The 9,408-nt window shown below is 45.8% G+C and overlaps 2 non-coding genes across 2 annotated transcripts; one reads left to right on the top strand and one right to left on the bottom strand.

Annotated features, from left to right (window-relative positions):
* The first annotated feature begins 1,000 nt into the window (after nucleotides 1–1,000).
* Nucleotides 1,001–1,073, top strand: TRNAK-UUU. Its single transcript has one exon. It is a non-coding gene; the product is annotated as a tRNA-Lys (tRNA).
* Nucleotides 1,074–1,355: 282 nt separating this feature from the next.
* TRNAK-UUU lies at nucleotides 1,356–1,428 on the bottom strand. The gene has a single exon. It is a non-coding gene; the product is annotated as a tRNA-Lys (tRNA).
* Nucleotides 1,429–9,408: the final 7,980 nt, after the last annotated feature.

Here is a 9,408-nt window from a genome sequence, read left to right as displayed (position 1 = left end):
CTTCTATAACATGATCATTAATAGCTACAGAATAGTCCATGTATTAAGACTGTATGATAATTTATATAGCCATTTCTGTCACTTGCAATATTTTCCAACTAAAATACCATGACGATCTCTCCTGTAATCAAGTCTTTTTATATATCCCTGATTATTTCTTTAGGACAAAGCGGGGGGGAGTAAAATTACTGGGCCTGAACAATCACTCTTGAAGCATCAGAATTAGGCAGATGGAATTAAGGGAAAGCAACATCAGCTAACAGAAATTCTTTACTGTCTCACTGTAAGCCCTTTGATGGGTAATTCTCAAAGCCAGCCCTATAGCAGAAGGCAGTAGTCAGATTACTGATGCTGCTGAGAGTCTCGAGTGCCGTGATCAATAAGATCTCTCCGCAGCACGTTCAGCTTTCCTATCTCTGGCTCACAGGGCTTCTGCCCCCAGAGTCACTGTTGGTGACTTCCTCCAGGGTTTGCATCATTTAAAATTACTTGGACGTCTTCAAGGGACGTACAGGACAATCACACTATCCCTCTGCAGGGTCTTTTCTCCCACTTTGTACTACGCAGTTCAACCCAGTAGCTTCCCAGGAGCATATCTATACTCTTCCCTGAGACTTTCTTTTTTCTTTTCTGTTGTCGGGTCAGTTTTAGAACTGATCTCCACCTTACAATCAATAATAAAATAGACCTGATGCCACTGCAGCGCTTCAAAAGTGACGTACCTTGCCATTCTCTTAATCCTGGAGGTACCGGAGAGATTACAAATCCAAGAAGTCTACGTAATAATGGTTATCGGGCACATAAATACCTCTCAATTCTGAAGCAGCTGATAGAGCTGGTGACAAGTACATGATTTAGGTCTTCCGTTTCTCTTTGTCGTATGAATCCTGAACTTTCTGAGGTTTAAAACAGTTTCACAAAAGGTAGGTGGAAGGAATCGATTACACAAGGTTCATTATCCTTATGTAAGGCATTGTAATCAGAGGACTTCCTTGTGAGAGCCCGGATAGCTCAGTCGGTAGAGCATCAGACTTTTAATCTGAGGGTCCAGGGTTCAAGTCCCTGTTCGGGCGCTTACCTTTAACTCCTTGCCGTAATTTTTCTTTCCTTCAATCTTAAACAATCTGAACAACATGAACTGTCTCACTGGGAAACCACCGCGTAAAAACCTCCATATTCACCAACAAATTGAGTGATTTTGCATAGCCAGGTTTTTCTTCCTGAAAACATATTTACCTTGCATATTCTGAAAGCAATGAAAAAACAAACTCAATTCGAGATAGGACTTTCCTTTAGTGCTAAGATTTTCATGTGGTAATATTTAGTAATGGAAGTGAGGGGGCAAAAGTCACGATCGCCCGAACAGGGACTTGAACCCTGGACCCTCAGATTAAAAGTCTGATGCTCTACCGACTGAGCTATCCGGGCGCTCCTGGGAAGTCCTGCTCTTCTGTTTACTTGATATAATTCCAGTAAATTACTTCTCTGGTAAACCATACTTAAAGTATCTTTTTTTTAACAAGATAAAGAAAAATAAGCATTCATTTTTCTACTTCTCTGTTTACTTAAGGCACGTGTTCTTCAAGTTCTTTCATATTTCGTATTTGATCAATTGCCAGTCTTCACTAAGCTCTGAAATGAAAAGGTAGCAACTTAAGGGAAAGGGCAAGCAACATTAAACTTTCAGACATAGAGTTGTGACCTCTTTTTGTTACAATTCTGTCTTGCATCTGTCACTTCGCCAATAAGACCTCTTAATTCTAGTTATTTTACAGAACCAGATGACAGTATCTTTCCCTTTAATGAAAAATACATTTCCGTTCACCAGATGATATAGCTGTTAGATAAGCGTTCCTCAGCACAAAAGAAGGAAAGACGCATTTGATTCACAAATAGAAGAGCTAATGTAGGAAAACAGAAGTGACGGGGGAAAGGCAGGTCCAAATTAAGATGAGAGAAAAGGAGCTTAGACTTTTAATTTAGGTGTTGATTGAATGTTTGCCTTTCCCTGATTTTGCCAAGTCAGATTCACAAAATGGGCCTTTCTAAAGCCCTGTCAGTGTGCACCAGTGGGAATAACATGGAGTATTAGGAACATTAACCTCCAGATCAGCCTCGTTTTTCCCAAAGTCAGTTTCATCAGCCCTGACGCACAGGGGTGGGGAGTGCAGGATTATGCCATTTCAAAGACTGATAAGGGAATTCCTTTTTGTTTCTGGGAACTTGAGGCTTCCGAGCACAATGAACAACAAAACAGCTCAACCTCAGTTGGAGGAATTTCTTTCCCACAATTGTCTGATTCTTTTAGAACAAGGACCAACAAACTGCGTAATTCTGAGCAGTCCAGGGTTTCCACATCTATAAAATGAGGGAAATTGATCGGACGACCTGTAAGATACCTTCTAAATCTGAAGTTTTACTGCACTATTACTTTTCCCACAATGAATAAGATTGGGAGGAACAGACTCAAAATGCAACACGAAGGAATTATTTAATTGAATAGTTATTGATCATCTATTATGACTTAGGTCCTGTGCTAGCTCTGGAGTCAAAGATCTGTAGGACACAGATCCTGCTCACAGCCGGAGAAAGAGGGCAGCAAACCACGTTAACAGAGTAATAAATGCAGCAATAAGTACACAGTGGCAGGCGATGAGCATGGGCCGTGGTTATAAAAGAAGGATAAGGGCCCTTGAGTATTCAGCAAGAAAAACACATGGTCAGGGTTGAATTTCAACAAATACCTGTCAGAGGTGCGCAGAGTAAATTATAATGAGCCAACAGACCTTTGTCATTTACTCATTCAGACATTTCTTGAGCATCCACTGCGTTAAATAAGGAAAACTTCTTGCTGTTTTTATGAATGAGATGTGGAAACACGTTATACCTAAAATGTTTTTTAAGGAAGGGAAATGGTGTCTGTCCAGGCTCCCTAAAAAGGAAAGAATGGAGGGGCTTTGAAGGTTTTGTTTTTCCTTGCCCTATGGCTTTGTTACGTAGTATTCCATGTTGGCCCCGAGAGAACACAACACAGATTTAATCACCCTCTCCTTTCCTTCCGGATAATAAACCAGCTGTTTGAAGTTCAATAGACTGGACAGGATTGACCCATCAAGTGGCTTGCTGAGTACCTACTATTTCCACAGCAGTAAACCAGACGCAGTGGGAAGGAAAACAGTGAACCCGGAAGGAAAGTGGGGAGTATAAACTGGATGTGAAGAATGGGGAATAGATTCGTGTGGCTGGAATGGAGGAGAGACAGAAGGTGGCAGATTGGAGACAGCTGACCAAATTTATTTCGGGCCAAGGAGAAAAATTGTATCATAGAGGCAATGGCAGAGTTTGAAAGTCGAATCAAAAGTTTGGCTTGTTAACACTGCAATGTCCCACCTGAGGAAGCGTGAACGGAATCCGCTTTTCCCCAAGTTGCATTACAAACGGGGGTGCCATTCATCTCTTCCTGGAGAGCTGCTCCATTTCTCACTTTACATAGACTGTCGAACTTAATTCTCCCACTAGAGGGCAGTCTAATCTCACAGATTCTATATTGGTAGTCTCCCACCCCCACATTTCTTAGACAGTTTCCCTCATTATTTTATCTTTCTCTAATTAAGTTTTTCTTTTAATTTAGTATACCTAGCATACAGTGTTATGTGAGTTTCATGTGTTTCCCCCACTAATTTTTAAAGGGATACTTTTTACCCACCGCCTCCCTGTGACCCCCATTCACCAGATTCACCTGTCTGAAAATCACTGTCAGCTCTGTATCAGAGCTGGGAAAAGTTGTGGAGCAAGAAAGGTCTCTGAAATTCACTCTCCTTCTTGCCTTCTCAGTGACACCATCTGTGACCTGGACCCTGACATAGTCCTCTGGTGACACCTTGAAGAGGAAACTGTTTTCACACGGACTTGGGGGCACCTATGTGCCAGGTAAACTCTTTCTTCCTCATCCTGAGAGTCCCGCAGTGGTGCGTGGCAGGGAAAGCACACAGATAGTCGGAAGTTGAATACAATTGTATCGAAGAGCCAGAAAGCCCATCTCTAATGTTGAAAAAAATTTTTAATGTTTATACATTTATAGGGGAGGGGAGGGGAGAGGCAGAGAGAGAGAGGGAGAGAGAGAATCCCAAGCAAGCCCCATGCCATTGTGAGCTCACGACTGAGCTGAAAACAAGGGTCAGGTGCTTAACCAACTGAGCCACACAGGCACCCCTGTGATGGTGGAATTTGGGGCCAGCAGGAAAGGTTTAATTTTAAGAGGCTTTCCCAAGGTTTCCCAAACCAATGCCATGGTTGTAGCTGTTCTGCAAAGACCCCATCTTCCATCATCATTGAATAGCCTCTTTGGAGTTGAGGCCATTTCAAGGTACCAGGGAGACGCTTGATACAGAGATGTTGTTTGGGGTAGTCTCCTCTGGTGTTTTGGTCCTAATAACTCCAAACTGAGAGAAGCCTGGGTTCCAGGTGAGCCCCCCTCACTTCTCTCCTCTCCGAGAATACAGGCAGGACGGCAGCCCAGCAACCTTGGACAGCGTCAGGAGCTCAGACACCGAAATCAATACCCTCCCTGAGCAAGGCAGCCCCCAAATGTTCTGGGTCATGGACAAGGTGTAAGAGAGAAGCAGGACTGACTCCGAGGCCAGTAGGACTCAAAAGGGATTGAAGTCAGTCTGATCACTAAATATTCATAGAGCTTCCCTACCCCGTCTCCGAAATCCATTCACCTGGCAAAAATGTTTGGATCTTTTTGAAGAAAGTCTGCTGAAGGATTTTTAAATGACGATGGTAAAACCATTGCCCTTTGCAATTTTAGCTCAAGCCTGTTTTACAGATAAGCCCTGAGAGGACACTGCACACATTTACTCATCTTCTCCTCTCGTTCCTTTCTACCACCTGCTCCCTGACTAGTAACCAGGTCTTTATTCCTTCACTCATTCACCAAGCACACCCTGAACACCGGCTGTGGATCAGCAATGAATTTGTCCTCAATTCAAAGGTAAACCCAACAGAGACTGCCTTCTCCTTCAGGAGCCTATACTCCAACTACCCTCCTCCGCTGTCCCCTCCCCAACTCAGGAAAGAAGCCAACAAGCAATTCTGACACTCTGTGATAAGCGTTACAAGCCGGGCGGCTCTCAGGTGTACCTAGACATCCTTCGGAGGCACTCTAGGGAAGCTTCCTGGAAAGCTAATTGTAGGGTGGATTAGTTCGCGATTGCTGCTTTAACAAATTACCACAAATTTAGTGGATTAAAAGTTTATTATCTTATGGGCACCTGGGTGGCTCGGTTGCTTGAGCAGCTGACTCCTGATTTCACCTCAGGTCACGATCTCATGGTTTGTGAGATGGAGCCCTACGTCGGGCTCTGCACTGACAGTGGGGAGACATTAGTTTGAAGAAACTTCTTGTGTAGATCAGAAGCCCAACATGGGTCCCACTGGGCTAAAATCAGTGTGTCAGCAGGGCCATGGTCCTTTCTGAAGGCTCTAGGGGAGAATCTGCATCCTTACATTTTCCAGTTTCTAGATGTTCACGTTCCTTGGCTCAGGACCTCAGCTCTCCAATGTAAAAGCCAGTCCCTTTTACCATTCTTCCATCAACACATCCCCCTCTGACTTTAGCTAAGTGTTCTGCTTTTAAGGCCCAGTGTGATTAGATTGGACTCACCTGGCTAACCTCCCCATCTGAGGTGTTTAACTTAATCATATCTGCACAGTCCTTTTGCCACGTAAGATAAACATATTTATACATTCCAGGGATTGGGAAGCAGACGTTTCCTCCTTAAGGGGGCCATCACTCTGCCTACCATGTAGAAGGACCACCACCCAATGGGAAGGGCAACAGAGGTGGGGTTTTGGCGGGTAGGAGGCCCTTTCCAGGCAGCGGGACGAGCTCACAGAAAGACCCTGCACGTATTCTAGAAACAACATGGAGTTTGCCTGCCTTGGAATGAGGGAGGGAGTGATTCATTCAAGCCCTGTTTATGAAATGCAGACATTACAAGCATTCTGAGGATGCAGAATGAACACGACAGTCTTTGTCCTCTGAGGCTAGAGTGAAAAGTAAGGGCCAGATTATGAGAGACCTTGTTGACTTTCTTTAAAAGTTTGAGCTTCATCCAAGAGCTACATGGAGTCAATCATTCATTTGACAAATTTTATTGAGCACAGGCTACATGCCAGGCACTGGTCCAGGCTCTGGGAAATACAGAAGTTTAAAAATTAAGGTAAGAAAAGTTAAAAATAAAAAAAATAATAAAAATTAAGGTAAATAATCCCTACACTGGAGTCCCTGGATGGCTAAGTCAGTTGAGCATCAGGCTCTTGATTTCAGCTTAGGTCATGATCTCATGGTTCCTAGGTTCGAGCCCTGAGTCGGGCTCTGCAGTGACTGCACGGAACCTGCTGGGGATTCTCTCTTTCCCTCTTGCTCTTCCCCTCCCCTTAAAATAAATAAACTTAAAAAAAAAAAAAAAGAGAGAGAATCCCTGTCCTCATGGAACTGATGTGCTAGTTGATGCTAAGCAAGGGAAACAGATGTCTGCTTTAAGAAAGATCATTCTGGCTGGGGTGTTGGAAAAGAGTAGGAGACGAGCAAGACTGCAGGTAGCCCCTTCCTCAAGATTCACCGCCTTTCCTCAGCTTCACGTCCCTCCCCTCCTTGGCCACTTCCTCTTTTGTCAGGAACCCTCTCTCCCCTTCAACCTCCAACTGTACTTATTCTGCAACCCCCCCCCCCACCCCTGCCCTGATTTAACATTCTACAGCTGCAGGAGAAAATGATGAAAATGTTAAATACTGTAGCCACTGCACGTCAGAATATCTGATGCCAGCCACATCCTTCACTCTGCTGACAATTCCATTTTCTAAGAAGCCACCATCCTCATCTCTTTTGGGGGCTATTTTAACTTTAACCATTTTCCTTAAATCCTCAAGCCCAGCTTGAACCCTCCTCTCTCTGGAGATTACTTAGGAACCATCAGGTAGCAGCTGGTTCTCCCCGCTCCCCCCCCTTTTTTTTTTTAATGTTTCTTTATTTTTGAAAGAGACAGCGTGAGCAGGGGAGGGTCAGAGAGGGAGGGAGACACAGAATCCGAAGCAGGCTCCAGGCTCTGAGCTGTCAGCACAGAACCCGACGCGGGGCTCGAACCCACAAACTGTGAGATCACAACCTGAGCTGAAGTCAGATGCTCAACCCACTTGAGCCCCGGATCACTCCTAACCTCTGGGCTTACCAATCTACGCAAGCATCTCTGCCCGTGCCCCTTCCCTCTCAGATATCACAGGCAGTCCACCCCCGTGTGCCCAGATCCCATCCCCTCTGGGACATTTTTCATTAATCATCTATCTCCTTGGTCTTCCCCCTCAACATATGAGCATGTTTAAACGTTCCCTTCTGGAAAAGAAAAAACAACAAAAATCTTTCCCTTGACCCTGCAGCCCTCCCCGGCCCATCCACTGCCTTATATCTCTCCTTTCCATTAACTGTCAACCTTCTAGGGAAAAAAATGCTCAATGTTATTTTGGGTCTCTTTTATTCCTTAACTAGCTGGAGCCTGGTTTAACTTGACTGTTCTCACACCACTGGTCCCGGTGACTGTCCTGCCCATCCACCAGGCACTTTCCAGCCCTGCCTTCCTGTGCGGTCCTGCCACACTTGTGTTCCCGTCACTTTCCTGACACTTCCCCCCACCCTCCTTTCTCACACTCTGTGGTCTACCCCCCTGGGTTCTCTGTCACCTGTGGGACAAAATCTAAACCCTTTGGAGTGCCCTGGTTTCTCTTTTCAGGAAATGTCTCCTCCCCACCAAAGCACATTAGAAAGCCTTTGATAAGATGTTTAATCCAGTGACCCAGGCCTATTTCCTGTTAGCTCTCCGCTTGGGACTTTTCACTCCAGCGACACAGATGCCTAAGGCCCAGGAGCTTCTCTGTTCTCGCAGGCCTCTGAGCTTAGCCTGATGACAGACACCAATAGTTGTATCGTGAACAAGTGGTAAATGAGGGACTGAATAAACACGTGTTTTTCTCCCCTGTGGCTCTCAAGGATCAGGAATAGGATCATGTGTACATTAGGACTGACACGCATTCTGTCCACTCATTAACAAGTTTCACTTACATCCTCTCGTTTGATCTGCATAGCAGACCTGAGCAGGAAGCAAAGCTGATGTTATTACTGATGCTCGGAGGGTAGACAACCCAAGGTCACCTGGCAGAGGGTAGAGAGAAATGCAGGCTTCTCCTGCCCCTTAGGGGTCCTTTGCATTCACTCAGATTTATCTTATATGAGAACAAAACCATATCCCACGAAATCCTTGTGAACTGCGAATTCACTTTTTATATTGTTCACCCTCTCCCATAGGACTTCCTCTGGTTATTCAAATTCCCTTCCCAATAAATATCCTCTTACTGAGCTCTGAAGCGCTTCAAATCCTATAACTAGGAATCTAAGAATCTTGTTGGCTTTGTTGTACGCTTTTGTATTAATGAAGAAATTTTAAAGGCCCCAGATCTTACCAAAAAGGCCCTTCAGACATTAAAAAAAAAATACAACTCTAAACATACTGAAAGAAATAGTAGCATTTCCATAAGTATTTTCTTGAGACCAGGGAAGGGGGAGGTTGGCAGACGTTTCCATGGGGTCCCCTGGCTGGGGGGGTCCTAGGGCGTCTGAGGGAGGCTGGGAGCCCTGAGACCCTGGACACCTGAAGGGATGAGCCTGGGAGCCAGGTGTTGATCCCCACAGACCGCCCAGAAAGGAAAGAGGGCCCTGAGGGAGAATAGGATACAAGTTTGAGGAAAATGTACTTTGAGATCAGAGACCATAGTTACCATGCAAAGCAAATGCAAGTGGGGAGCTGGCCAATCCTCGGCTTCTTTTGGGTGGAGTCTTTAGGAAAATTCTACTAGAGACCGCTGCTCAAAGAAAGGCACTTGGAGTAAAAATGTTAACCATGACCCACTGAACGAAAGAAGTGGGGTTTTTCCCTACCATAGTTGGGTTGGAGGCCGCTCCCCGCCCCCCAACTGAGGATTGCAATTCTCTGAGGTTCAGGTGGGACGACCCACTTGGATCAACAGAAAAACCAACGAGGCTGAGCGCACCGCGCGGTGACAGCAGCCCCTCCGCCGCCCTCAAGGTAGGGACTTCGGCGGGCGTCGCAGTCCTAATAAAGATGGGGGCAGGGGAAAGTCATCGAATCCGTACACGGGTTCATCTTCAGCAGAATGACCTGGCATTCATCTGACACAGAGCCCCGCAGGGAAAAGTAACGACCATCTGCAGAAACCTCCCCCGGGCGGGAAGCGGCGGCGCCGGCGGCCGGGTTCCCGAGCACAATCGGCGGCCCGCGCGCCGCTCCCGCCCGCGCCCCCGCCGCCAGGGAGGGAGGGAGGGAGCGAGGCGGG

The sequence above is a fragment of the Suricata suricatta genome, chromosome 3 (assembly GCF_006229205.1).
Source record: "Suricata suricatta isolate VVHF042 chromosome 3, meerkat_22Aug2017_6uvM2_HiC, whole genome shotgun sequence".
NCBI lineage: Eukaryota > Metazoa > Chordata > Mammalia > Carnivora > Herpestidae > Suricata > Suricata suricatta.
This window is presented reverse-complemented; position numbering and strand designations above follow the sequence as displayed.